This window comes from Chelonoidis abingdonii, chromosome 14 (assembly GCF_003597395.2).
Source record: "Chelonoidis abingdonii isolate Lonesome George chromosome 14, CheloAbing_2.0, whole genome shotgun sequence".
In the NCBI taxonomy this organism is placed as follows: Eukaryota; Metazoa; Chordata; order Testudines; family Testudinidae; genus Chelonoidis; species Chelonoidis abingdonii.
Window position 1 is genome coordinate 27,050,581 of NC_133782.1, and position 14,744 is coordinate 27,065,324.

Consider the following 14,744-nt stretch of genomic DNA (forward strand, 5'->3'; position numbering starts at 1 on the left):
GATGTGCTGGGGAAAGGGAGGGGGAGGTCTGGTAGGGGGGCTCCTCCTTGCCTCCCCTCACCTGCCTGCCTGCCACTTGTCTCCCCGTTTGCCTCTTTACCATGCTTGCCCATCCACCTTCCACCTCACTTTTCTGCCCACCTCCTCACAATTTTATTGAAGCCTGGGACCCCCTGAGGCACAGGGCCTGGGGCGCGATCACCCTGATTCATGGTACCCAAGGGATGACTCTGACTCTGGAAGGCAAATGGAGCTGCATATGAAAATGGAACCCCCCAAACTGTGATTTTTAGGAGGAAAAAAGACTTAACTGACAGAGTTAAATCACAAGAATTCGCCAACAAGCCCCTGAGGAGATGTTCCAAGGGGGAGGGACCAGGCAGGCCATTACCCATAAAAACGGAAGGAAAAGCAAATACCCTAGCTTCATTCTGGCCTCTATGCCGCGAAAAGCCATCATGCCTGCTAAAGAGGCCTGTCCTTTCTCTACTCTCCTCCTGGCTACCACTGAGGTGTAGGTATCCAGCAATGTCCAACATTTAAGACTTGACATTTACAAGCAAGGAACCTCCAGCCAAGCAGCAAGTCCATCAACATTAATCAGCTGCGATGAGAAAACCATTGGCTAATCTTTTCAACCATGGAGGAGCTGCCTGAGGTGCCTCTCCCTTGGCATTCTTGCACTTTTTTCACTCTAGGTGGTGTGTGTGTGTGTGTGCACACGCATGTGCGAGAGCATGTGTGCAATGACTGCACAGAATTTATCTGAGAGTGACACCTCTAGAATAGTTCCTTAAATATCTAAACCAGCCCTAGGTTAAACAACCTCGCTGGCTGAAAGAATACATCCCTATGTATTTTATGGATTAGGATTTGTATATTGAAACTATTTTTATCTACTTTCTTGTTTGCTAGTTGAAATTAACAAGTTTTGCCATCCTAAAATTTACTGAATGCTTCATGTAACCTTATGTTGTGGGGCAGAGCTTAATTCCTAATCACCTGTAATTTGGGCAGGCTACCTTAATTGGCAACAGAGCTGTAGTCTCAACATTAACTTTAACCTGTGAGTGGTTTGAGCCAGAGCTTAATGAGCTTGTCACGTCAGTTATGAAAGTAAAAAAATTCCTTGAGCCCTAAGTGAAAGATAAATTTCCTCAAACTGTTAGCCGCACAGGGGCTATCATACGCAGCTGAGCACTTCTGATTCCTTCCGGAGGAGAGCCAATGGTTCACTAGCCTGTTTATTGTTAATATCCTAGTAGCTAACATCCTCTCCCATGCCTTGAAGTTTATAGAACTGTGCATTTTTCATTAAAAATAATCCTTTGTAAGGGCCTGATCTTGAGAGATGCTGAGCACATACCCTGGACTAAGTGGCAGCAGCTCAGCTTGTCTCAGGATATGGGTCTAATTTTGGATGTGAATTTTTTTTCTTGCTGAAAACCTTTGGGCACATCAGTGCATGCACAGAACTAGGTTTACACCTGCTAATTGGCTGTTGGCAGAGATAGGCCAAGGAGGAGCTATTCCGATCTGGATTAGGGTTAGGCTATGGTTCACAGTTGGAGATTACATCAGAGTTACGGTTTAGTTTAGGATCTGAGGTAGGGTGGTTGATTAATCACAGTAAAAGCAAAGCTTTACTAAAATTAACAGTCCTCTTATACAGCTTAAGTCAATTGATGCTAATTTATAATGAATATAAAAATGATGAAGACATACATTGCTTTTATAAATGGAATAAAGGAAATTGGAATAAAGGTTAGGCATATAACTCCGTTAGGGTGTGTCCAGGCCGCCAACAGCAATTCTGGGCCCCAGAGCAGAACAGTCAATGGGCCTGCTGGGTGTGCTCTTCTGGCACTGCCAGCGCTTTAACATGCCCACCTGGCTGCCTTCACCGCTGCCAGTACCACCCTGTGCATGCCTAGGAGCCCTGCAGCCCACCTGGGTGATTTAAAAGGGCCCAGGGGCACCTGAGCCCTTTTAAATCGCCCAGGCCCCTGGGCAATTGCTCCCTTTGTCATCGTCCCCCCTCTCCACCGCCCCTGTTGGCAAGCCTGGGTGTGTCTACCTGTTTTTAAGGACAAATGCTAAAGGAATTGTGTAGAAAAAGGAAGTTTGATTCCTGGTCCAGAAATAAAATAAATAAATAAGGCTAACTGCTAAATTTACCTAGGTTTTGAAAAGTTTTGATAAAGAAATCTACGTGCAGGCTTCTTTGGATTGGTGTTTTAACAATACCAGTACTATACCGTAATATGCTGCAATGTATAATTCCATAAAATGGGGTTAGAAAACCCTTCAGACTGGCTCAGGAAAACATGATCTAGTTTAAGATTCATATGATTCCACAATAGGCCATGCGGTTGGTACTGACCTTCTGATTGGCTCAACGAATCAGCGTTAGCTAAAAGCTCCCAGAACCAGGCTTTCTGCCTTTTGACTTGTGGCGATTGGTTGGGTAAGCTGCTTTTTTCTTTTCTCTGCCTTTTTTCTTTTATATATTTTTAAGCTTTCCTGGACGTCTCGGAAAGGGGGCTGCAGAACAACTGTGCGCCACACACGTAATTAACTGTAAGTTTACATTTTCTCTCTCTGTTAATATTTTGTAGCTTTTGTGCCATGATTTAATTTCTCTAGACTTGTGCTAACTGCACAATATTTTTTCTAAAAACGCTGAAAAGTTATGAAATAATATATTAACATTTCTCCTTTATTCTGTGTTGTCTTCTTGCATTTATTTAATTTACTTAGAATTGTACTAGTGGTTTTGTACAATTATTGAATTGTCTTTATTTAGTATTTGGCAGGAGCCACAGAAATCTATCAAAAACATACAATGAGGAAAAGTATAGTTATTACTTCTGCCATAATAACCTTACAGCAGTGGTCCCCAACCTTTCTGTGGCCAGTAGCACATTCATGTTTTCAGAAGAGTGTGGCGGGCGCCAACAATTTTTCAATTATTTTGTATTTGTACATTAAATAATATGAAAAATATCATATTTAATATAACATAATATATGAATCCAGAGAGAAGCCGGAAAGAAGCTGTGAGGACAGAGAACACAGGGCTGCAGGCTGCGGGCGCCAGGAGTTCTCTGTCCTCGTCAGACGCGGGGCCATGGCTTGTCTCCCCTTCTGGGCACTAGGCGGGCCCTGCGCCTGCTGGGACAAGAGAACACCGTGCTCACAGCCTGAGTTCTCTGTCCCCATCAGCTGCGGCGCTACGGCTTCTCTCCCCTGCTGGGCACTAGGCAGCCGCACATAAATGCCCCGGTGGACGCCATGGCACCCACGGGCACCACGTTGCGGACCACTGCCTGACAGTGTTAAGAGAATAGTCACGCACCTTGGATTCTTTCTTCTTCTCTGCCTCTTTCCTGCTTACTTTTCGAGATGTTTTGGTTAATTCTTCAAAGAGAAAATAAAACATAGCATGGGGTTAAGTGTGTATTTACTGTGAGGCATATGTGATTGTTTAATTTAGATATAGAACACTGTTTTTGTGCTGATGTCTTTACTGATAAGAAATAAAGTAGCTTCACTAACTTATTTTCTTGGAGCACAGTGTTTGTAAACTCAGGAAGCCCTTCTGTAGGAGCCGTCCTTATATAAACATAGTGGGTCTGAGCTCTGAGGCCATGTTTATACTACAAACTGTGATTGATGCAAGTTATATCAGCATATGGTGCCAGTTAGTATATCGCTTGTGTGCATGCATATCTGGCTGGTTATGTCAGCGCAGCATGTACTCACCAAGTGTGTTTGTCAATGAATAGTGCAGTGGCTATGTGTGCAACTCGCCATCATTTCGTGCACTGTCTTCTGGGAAATTTTTGCAGTGCATGGTGGGACAGAAACTAGGCATACAAGGGTGATTGAGAGCTAGGGGTCAAGTTCCCATCATGCATTTTCTCCATCCCATAATGCCATCCATAGTCCATAATTTTTGCACCTTTTTTAAAAGTCTCACAAACCTGGATGGCATTTTTGCTGGCAACCATTTCTGACTAAAGCTTGGATCCCACACAGCTCTGCACTATTGTCACGAGCCCTGCAAACACAGGGTGAATGCGCCTCCAGTATATTCAGAGCTGCAAGAAGAGAACCACAGCGATGGGGAACTGACCATTTTGCCGAGGACAGATTGCTGTGGGATATTGCGCAAACCAGTTCAAGGTTGTCAGTGGTGGTCATGGAGCAGTTGCAGATAGAGTGCCATGCCTGGGCCTGCGAAATGAGAACTGCCTAGTGGGATCGCATTGTAATACAAGTTTGTGATGATGAGCAGTGGCTGCAAGAATTTTTGGATGAGAAGGGCCACATGCCTGCATCTGTGTGTCAAGCTCATCCCAGCCCTTCAGCACAAGGACACCAGGATGAGAGCTACTCTGACTGCACAGAATGGAATGGCAACACTGGATTGCTACTGGTCAGAGGAAAACCATTTTGGAGTTGGAAAATCCACAGTGGGGGCTGTCGTCATGCATGGGTGCAGGGCCATTAATCATCTTCTGCTATGCAGGATTGTGACTCTCAGTAATGTGCAGGAGACAGAGCATGGATTTGCAGCAATGGGGTTCCCAAACAGCAGCAGTGTGATAGATGGCTTGTATGCACATCCCTATTTTGGCCTCAGTCCACCTTGACTGTCAACAGAAAGTGTGACCATTGTTGGATCACTGGGATGGTTCCCTGATATCAGTGTGAGCTGGTCATGGAAGGTGCATGTTATTTGCATTTTTAAGAACACAGGACTGTTCAGAACAGTGCAAGCCAGGACATTCCTTCCAGACTGGCGGATTACCATTGGTGATGTTGAAATGCCCGTAGTGATTCTGGGGGGATCTAACCTATCCCTTGCTCCCCAGCTCATGAAGTCATCCAGGGGCCAGCTTGACAGCACTGAGGAAACATTCAATGACAGATGAATGTGCTTTCAGTAGCTTGAAGGGCCGTTGGTGGTGTTTACTGACAAGATTGAATCTCAGTGAGAAAAATATCCCAATGCCTATAGCTGCCTGTTGTATCTTGCATAATATCTGTGAGACAAAGGGGGACAAGTTGCCTCCGGTGTGGAAGGCAGAGGTGGGGTGGGGTGTCTGCTGACTTTGAACAGCCAGACACAAGGTCCATTAGAAGAGCTCAGAGTGAAGTTATGTGGCTTAGGGAAGAGCATTTTAAGAGTCAGCCAACAGTAATGTGGTGAGGTGGATTGTATTCTACCTGGCTCTGAAGTCTGCGGGCCTCTCAGGAATTGTGTGGTGCTTGGTGTACATTGATGAATATAACACTGTCTGTTAATGAAGCTATTAGTGTTGTGATGCTTGCTGCACATTCATAATTATTACACTGTTTGTCACTGGCCCTATGAGTGCTCTTGTCCTGTACAATAACTAATGGCGGTTTTCAGTAGCGTTAGGCATTGTGCAGCAAATGTGGTGTAGTATGATGATGAATTAATTTCCAAAAAATAGAATTTTATTGAGTACCAAAAGCAATGCAAAAATATGTGCAATTTAAAAGAAAATGTAATAAAGACTTCTCAAATAAAGTATTTATTTATTAATAAGAACAGAACTTAACACGGGAAAGAACATTCATGTTAATTTCAGTCCGTTTATGCTACAGGCACAGCAACCGTGGCTCTCACAGGCCATGTATGTGAAATTGTGCTTGTCCTTACTGTTGCCCAGAGTGCAGTAGTAGGGGTACAGATGCAGCCATGAAGAATATTAGGGGGTGTAGGGTGATGCTATGGCAGAATTATTGATCGACTGCAAAGGGAGGGGAGCCTGTGCTTACAGAACTTGCAGGTCAACAGAAGTCTGTAACATCTGTGTTTGTTGCTGGAGAAGCCCCATTATGTCTGGGTGCTTCTCCTTTTCCTGCTGGGACTCCCGGGCTTTTCTCCTCTCCGCTCTTTCCTTCTCTATAGTGTCTGAAATATTCATCCTCCAGGCCCTCTGTTCATAGTCTGATGCAGCATTGGCTTGCAGGATCTCTGAGAACATATCTTGCCTGGGTCCTCTTCTTACTCCTCTGTACCATGGTCAGGCATTCCATGGGTGGGGAGGGGGGAACCCCTTGAGGCTGCAATGGCAGCAGCTGTTAATAAAACACACAGAGGTACCATTGTGTTTATAGTCACAACGGAAACCGAAAGTTAAGTTTCAGAGCTCCCATCCCTTGCTCCCCTAAAGTTTTAAACAAGACTTTCTTATTGACCCTTCAGCCTTGGAGCACATCTGCACAGCCCAGCCGTGGTACGTATGGCCCAGCAGGGCCATGGGGAGAATGAGGAAGGAATTGTTCGCCTCCATGAAACCCCAGTTTCTGAGGGTACAAGTGCAGGGCGCTGGCACTGAGCACTGGCACCATTTCCCATAGGCAGTGGTGATTTTAGCTGGTATCTCCCTCCTGAGGGTAACATAGGCACAGAGAGCACAGCTGCTGCTGGTGTCCCACCTGGGCCCATATGCCACTAGCCTGTGTTCTGCAATGGTGCCTGCTGAAGTCATCATGGACTGGCTTGGGAAAGTGTCTTACTGCCGAGGAAGAAATAAAGCTTCTCTTCTAGAAGCCTTCCTGAGAGGATTGCAGAGTGTATCTCCTTGAAAGTTTCATTGAAGTCTCTTAGGAGGATTCAAGGGACATCCCTATGAATGCAAACAAAATACTCCGCATCCCCCTCTCACCACCCCCCCAGTCTACTCCTACAGGAGAATGAAAAGCAGATATCAACTCTACTTCTGTTTGTTTTACCACTACTTCTTCTAGTACAAGTAAATTAATGAAGAGTTGATACCTGTGTCCTGGTAAGCTGGAGTCGGGTGCCATCTGTACATTTAAACATTGTAGCAGAAAATGCATTCACACACTTCCTCGAGATTCCTGCCCCTTCGTTGGGCGTGCCCGTGCTTGGCTGCCAGGACTGGCTAGTCGGAGGTGGAGCCTCAAACAGGTCCTGGCTCATGGCATAGCCAGATCCCCCGTCACATGTCCACCATCCTCCTCTTCCTCCTCACTGTCCACAGCAGGGATCTGTGTCTCGGGCTCCTTGAAGGTATACACGGTGCTCTGTGGGGGTGGTGGCAGTGTCTCCATCAGGTGTGCCATGCAACTTGTTGTAAAAGCAGCAGATCTGTGGTTTGTCACCACATCAGCTGTTGGCACCAGATCAACCGTTGGCCCCCCTGACCTTCTGATATGCCTGATGCAGTTCCTTCACTTTCCTACAGCAGTGCTGCTGTTTCCTGTCATACACCTTTGCCTGCATCCTCCAGGCATTTCTGCTCATAGCTGTCCACATTTCTACAGTGGGTCTGTAGCTGTGCCTGCATAGCCTCTTCTCCCCACAGACCCAGGAGATCCCATGGCTGGAGCTTGTGACTAACATGATCAATTGGGCAGTTGCACACAACAAAGGAGAACTGCTCTGTTAGCTGTGCTCACCAAGCTAGGCCATCAGGAAAAGGCATTTCAAAAATGTGTGAGGTTTTCAAAGGGTGGATGGGCATAGGCTGGGGGTATAATAAACCAGGGATGGCTAAGCCTCCCCTAGTGTTACGGTGGCCGCTGGACGCTGATTGTGGGGTTTTCACTGAAGTTTTTGCTTATTATTATGCCCCATGCAGGTTCTGGGGTGGCTGAGGAGGCGGTATGTGCTGCTCAGTTTCCTGGGTTCATCAGTCATCTCCTTGGGCTCCAGGGCTATTGGTGATAAAACCAGAAAGCTGAGTAACACATACCTCCTCAGCTACCCCAGAACCTGCATGGCACATATCAAAAGCTCAGGTTCTTCAGGAAGAGATGAGCTTTTCCTGTGAGGTGGTTTGGGGTCTCAGGAGGGGAAGTGTGGTGCGACTTGGAGGGCTCCTCTGGCCACAGGGGGGAGGGGCAGGGGTCAGAGCTCCATTTGGCCTGGGGGGTCCTCTGGCCATGTGGTGGGGGCTTGGAGCTCCAGCCACGGGGGCATGGGGAGGGGAGGCACAGGGCTTCTCTGGGAGGAGGGGACTCTGGTCACAGCAGGGGCTTCTGGTGGAAGTAGGGGAGAAGGGGGGCTAGCCTCCCCTAAGCAGGGATCCTCCCGCTGCCCATGGGGATGGCGCTTGTGGTCTCTGTGACCCTTGGGCAGTTCACAATTGTGACCAAAACAGTCAGTATCAGGCACTGTGGGACAGCTGCTGGAGGACTGTTAGGTCAACAGAGATCATGCAGTCTCTACACTCACAATGCATCCACCACAGTACATTGACCCTGGCTCAATACCACTTGGGGGGGTGGTGTTACTGCATTGCCATAACTGAGTGCTTGCACTGGTGGGACACAAAGCTGAGTGAAAGCAGGGCAGGACCTGGGTTGTGGAAATGGGGTAGGACCTGAGGGGTGGGGAGTGGATAGAAGAAGCTGGAGTTTGGGTGTGTATAGGGCAAGGGGCAGGAGCCAGGGATGGGAGGCAAACAGGAGCCGAGGGGGACAGAGACAGAGCGAGGGCACAGGGGCAGGACAGTCTATAATCCATTACAGCACACTCCCCTCCAGAACCTGCAGTTGAACCCAAGAGTCCTGACTCCCTACAGTCCTCCACTGCCAGTTCATAGCTGTGGAACTCACTGGCAAGGTGTGTTTCATCTCCCATTAATGGCATGGTCCACATAGAGGAAAACAGCTTACTACTGTTAACAGCTACTCCATTAGCTCAAGTGGCAGATGTTTATGCTGTGGAGCTAAAGAGCCAAACCCTGCTGATGACCAAAGTCGATGGTCTATATGGTTCCAGGTGACAGAATTTTTTTCAATTTTTAAAGAAACAATTAACTGATTTATTAGGAAATGACACCCCCAAACTATGTTAAACGAGCAAAGTCAAGCACTCAGAAGTTAGGAATTGCCAGATTTGCCCATGTGTGAGGGGATTGTTGTCCCCTTACTAACACTCAGTGGGGGTGTTTTGGTTGGGTAGCTCCCAGTACCAAAAGAAAGGGGAAGGGTCGATGGGAAATCAGGACCCTGAGACTGACAGTCCCCAGGAACAATGGGGAGAGGCCAATGCTCCAGGTCAGCCTGATTGACAGGGTGGATAGGCTAATCATGGAGTAAAGAGGCCAGGGTGGGTTCCGTCCTCTGTGTGAGCTGGAATTGCCTGGGTCAGCAGAGTAGGGCTGAGCTAAGGAGAAAGCGGGGGCCCAAGCTGAGCTGGGGAGCAGAGCAGTGCCAGATCCAGAGGCAGGGGTGGTGAGTTATATGGGCCTGTGGTGCCCATGCTCCAGGAATAGTCAGGGCCCGGGAGCCAAGCTCCACCAATGTTTGGGGCTGGGTCTCCACCCTAGTCCTGCCGCCCCTGCGTGCCTCCCCTGGAGTGTCTCCCAGCCCTGCCTGCTGCCCCCAGGTGATTTAAAAGGGGGGGCCCCCAGCCACCACCAGCAGCACAGCGGGGCTAAGGCAGCTTCCTGCCCACCTTCGCTCCACACCACTCCCAGAAGCAGGCGGCATGGGGGTGTGTGTCTCTGTGCGCTGCCCCCGCCCCGACTCTGCAGTTCCCATTGGCCAGAAACTGTGGACAGTGGGAGCTGAAGGGGTGGTGCCTGGGGGCAGCGGTGTGTGGAGACCCCCCAGTACCCCTCCGCCTAGGAGCCATTGCCATAGAGGTGTGCGGGTTGCTTTTGGGAGCTGCCCGAGGTAAGCGACGCACCCCCTCTCAGTCCCTCCTGCACCCCAACCCCCAGCCCTGAACCCGTACCCGACACCCAAACTCCCTCCCAGAGCCCGCACCCCATACCCCTCCCACATCCCAACCCCCTGCCCCAGCCCAGAGCCCGCAACCAATCTCCCTCTCAGAGCCCACACCCCAAACCCCCTCCTGCACACAAACTCACTCCCAGAGCCCGCACCCCAACCCCCTGCCCCAGTTCAGAGTCCACACCCAATCTCCCTCCGAGAGCCTGCACCCCAAAACCCCTCCTGCACCCAATCTCCCTCACAGAGCCTGCACCCCAAGCCCCTTTCGGCACCCAAACTCTCTCCCAGAGCCTTGGGCAGGTGGGAAAGGGGGTGGGACTTGGAGCCATTCTGGGCACCACCAAAGGTTATACAAACCTGCCGCCTCTGTCCAGACGGGCCAGAAAAGCAGCCCAGGGAGCAGGTCAAAGCTGGGAGCAGAGTCACAGAAGCAGCCCACACAGCAGACCTGTGCTGGGAGCAGAGCTGCAGCAACCAGAGCTAGGGGGGCCAGAGACGCAGCCCAGAGAGCTGAAGGTAGAGCAGCAGCAGCAGCCGTGCTGAGGCAAAGTGGAGCTAGAGCTGAGGCTGGAGCAGTCTGGAGCTGGGTGCAGTGAGCAGCTGGGGAGAGCGAGGGGGACCCTGGGCAGTGGGCCCAGCTCAGGGAGATGCCCCCAGCCAAGAAGCTCTGCAGGCCAAACTTAGAGGGGGATCGTAACCCTGACAGGGCGGAGGCAACTCTGGGAAGAAGGGTCCTGCCACCTAGAGCCTGAGGGCATGTGGCCACCGCCAGAGCAAGTGTCCGACCTGCAGCATCCCTGCAGCACAGCCAGGGCCTGAGAAGGAGGCCTGGGACACATGAGGAACAGACTGAACTTCCCTTACATTCTAGAGATGCTGGTTGTGATGCCCCCGTGCCAGAGAGCAGGGTGATGGGTTTTCCTTTAACCTTTCCTGTTTTTTCCTTATTTTTTAAAATTGCTTGTTGTTTAATAAATTGTATTTGCTTTGAACTGTATGTAATGATCAATGGGTCAGGGAAGTGTTCAGTATGGAGGGAGCACCCCAGAGTGGAGACCCCCTAGCCCCTGCCCTAAGTGACTGTGACAAGGTTGGGGGTTGAGCCCCCCAGGAATCCTGGGCCCAGCCTTGTTGGGGTTACCAAGACTCTGTCACATAGGCGAGTGGAAGGGGATCCCTCGAGGTCAGGCAGGCCTGTGGGTAAAGGGAGTAGGAGGGAGGACTCAGATCCTTTCGCTAGCCCATTTCACCGGGGTAGTGTATAAACCAGGAAAGTTCCGCACAATATCCGGACCATTGCCCTGCTTACACATGCAACTTTAATTTGGCTCCCTTCTGCATATGCATTGTGACACTTGTTAATTATGTGCTCACACACTAATTTCCCCCCTGGCCGTGTTCCTTATTCAGTGCCCAGAACTGACCTGCCCTGGGAATGAATGAGAACTCTTTAGTGAAGGAAACTGTTGTCTGCAGGACTCCTGTATCTTTTTGTTTTTTGGAAGGCATGTAGTGAGTGAGGCAGACAGAAAGGATGATCTTGTGGTTTAGGCTGTAAAATGTTGCCCCCGAGAACTGGATTCTATCCCTGCCTCTGTGTCATGTGGGCAACCTCTTAAGCTGGATCTCTTGCTGATATTAACTTCTGCTCTGGTTATTTCTTCTGTAATTCATGCTCCCATATCTTCTCTTCAGGGAATACACAAAGGGCAGATTGTTTGGGAGTTGACATTCATAAACTACTCCATGCATGATTAACAGGCCTCTTGAGCTCCTTTTGAAAATGTGAGCCACCTAGTGGATACAAGCCTGAATGACAGACAAAGCTACCATGTCTAAAGTCACTCCATGCTTCAGAAGTGATACTATAAACTGCCATTGCACAGGGAGGAAGGTGAAACTGTTTAAGCATTACAATGAATGATTATTAATTATTACATCCATCGCTGTAGTGCCCGAAGAACCCAATCAAAACTGTGGCTTTGTACAAATACAAAGGTTAATTAAAGTGTTTATATTTTCAAAATAAAATACTGGGTGTTTTTTAGGGTTATGAAATATTTTAGGGTTATGGAATATTTCTACAACAGGCGAAAATGCATGATTTTGCTTTAAATACGTGCTGGTCTTGCTACTGCCTGTTCTGATTGAACAGCAAATATGACAAATGTGGACATACTTGTCTGAGTGGAGGATTTTTTCCAGTATCTGAATAAGTTTATCATGAAACACTGAACAAGTGTCATTAACATTCTGAGAAAACGAACAGTTCTGATACCATATACGCTTGTTTGACTTTTATTTTCACTCGAATCAGTGTTCAGCTGGAATGTCTACTCCTCATAAGCTCAGAGCAAATTCCATTCAGTTCCGTAGGTTGTCTGGAACTCATGTCTTGCAATTATAAGAAAATAATAATGAATGTTTTGGCTGATGAAATGAAAAGCTGGGACATGTCGGGCACCTTGACAAATTCATCATATGAAAAAATATGACGGTCCTAGTAAAGTCAGGATGTATACTGTGTATGAGAGATAACCCTTGCATTGAAATAGTAGGTGATCAAGAATGCCATCCATGTATTCCAAAATCTGCATGCAAATGGTGCTCACTTGTGAGCACATTGATTCAATTTGTGTGCAGTCCCAGTAACTGCACATGCAAATAAGAAGAGTAATTGCATATTCATCTAATCAGCACTAACCAAGTCCAACCCTGCTTAGCTTGAGAGATGTGATTTGATACCCAAAGTAGAATCGCTGCAGGCCATTTATGAAAGCCTGATATTGCTTGTTGATGGGGACCATCCATAATCAAATCTATTTTGTAATTTTCCTACTGTAACTGAATTGGGATTTGAGAATAATAGGCCAGTTAAAATATTTTTCTTAACCCAATATTGCCATGGAATAATTTTAAACAATTTGCCTTGATGTTTCAACAACCTCCTATTGTGATATCACCTGCTATCCATTGAATTTAAGTGCCTGGGGAATGTTGTTCCATATTTTCTCTGTGTTTTTAAATGTAAGGTGATATGAGCATAGAGCTAAGGACTGAAGAGTTGTGCTGTATAGAAGGGAGAGCATAAATAATAGATAACAAATTTGTACCATTCTGCTCACTGTGTATCCAACCAGAAGTTACACGGCTTGTATCAGGCAAGTGGGACTGAGTTAATGAAGGCAGAAGCTTCATCATAAACACTGAAATTGGGTGTTAAAACCAGCTGATGATGGAGAGAAATTTCCTCAAATAACAGACAATAACCCAAGCTCTCCCCAGAGAAAAAATGCAACAGTATATTTCTCAGCTGGACTAATGATGTTGGTGTTCCAACTGGGAGGGTGACTAGAACCCCAAATACAGGAACACATACATGTAGCCACCTTGCTCTGGCATCTCATCACAGCCCACAACCTAATACAGCTGTGTAGCTGACTATCTTGCAAAGTGAGAGAAGCAGGTGGAGCAACTAGTCACAATCATTTGATTACCTTCCCTTCAGATTTCTTTACAATTGATATTTTGCATGCAAATACTATGACATGGAAAGGGGCCCGCTTGAGAACCCTGGGAATGTTGCATTCTATTTGACTAGTGACTTTGTATAAATAATGCTAATAATTAATATCAGCTTATGCATCTTTAGTACCTTTCATTGGGCAGCTCCAACATTTCATAGGTGCTGCAGGCTGATGAAACTCTCTGGTGTCCTCTGCTGTTCCTTACACATATCACAAGCAACAGCTTGATCACACACTTATTTTCTTAAATAGGCTAGGAGATAACCCAGGTGAGCCCCTCGCCTCCACTCTAGCCTGATCCTCCCAGATAGGCCCCTTTCCTTTGCTCTCTAGTCAGCACCCCCTACCCCGTACCCTTGTCACCCACACTCCAGCCATTCGCCTCCTTTCTCCCCCACTTTAGGATCCCACAATTGGGTCTTTCGATTCCAATTCCAGCCTGCCTCCTTGCTCAACCAGGCCTCCATTTGTGCATAAAAAGTTGGGATAACACAGAGCTCAGACCACATGAGCAATGAAATATGCAGCCCTCTAAGTATCATCTTTAGGGTTCACAACGTACCTCCTGAGGCAGGTATTATTAGTTCCATTTTCCAGACAGCGAAGTGGTGAGATAACTTGCTCATGGTCACAGAGGGAGTTAGTGGCAGAGCCAGAACAGAATCCAGAGCTCCAGACTCCCAGCCTTTTGCTGTGTCAATCAGCGCATGCTTGCTCCTCTGTATAGCATAGCAGCAACAGGATGAGCTCCTCAGATCCTTCCCTGCCAATGTGCCTCAATCCTGACGTGAGAGGACCCAATTCTCCATGGCCCAGCACCCTCTGTAGTAATTTACACTGGTGTAAAGTGAGTGACAAGTGCTATTAAACAATAATGAGCATGATTCACACTCCTTTTGCACTCACTTTGGTTTTATGGCTACATCAGATTAATAATTCATAGATTGCATGGCCTGAAGAGCCATTGTGACCATCTAGCCCGGGATGGGCAAACTATGGCCCCTCAGCGCTTTGGATCCATCCCACAGGATTGCCCCCCTTGGCGCCACAGGCCCCGCACTGCTCTCAGAAGCGGTCGGCACCACTTCCCTGCAGCCCCTGGGCAGGGGAGCAGAGGGCTCCGTGCATTGCCCTTGCCTCCAGGCATTGCCCCCCGCAGCTCCCATTGGCCAGGAACAGGGAACCGGGGCCAATGGGAGCTTTGGGGGAGGTATTTGGAGGCGTGGCAAGGGTAGCACATGTGTAGCCCTCTGCCCCCCCACCCTCAGGGGCTGCAGTGCTTTCTGGATCGGCGCGGGACGGGGACGGCTTGCAGGGAGCCTATCCTGGCCTCAGTGTGTGCTGCTGCCACCCCAGAGCCGCTTCAGGTAAGTGGCACCAGGCCAGAGCCTGAACCCTCCTGTACCCCACCCCCCAACTCCTTTCCCTAAGCCCCCTGCCTGCACCTTGCATCCTTCCTGCACCCCC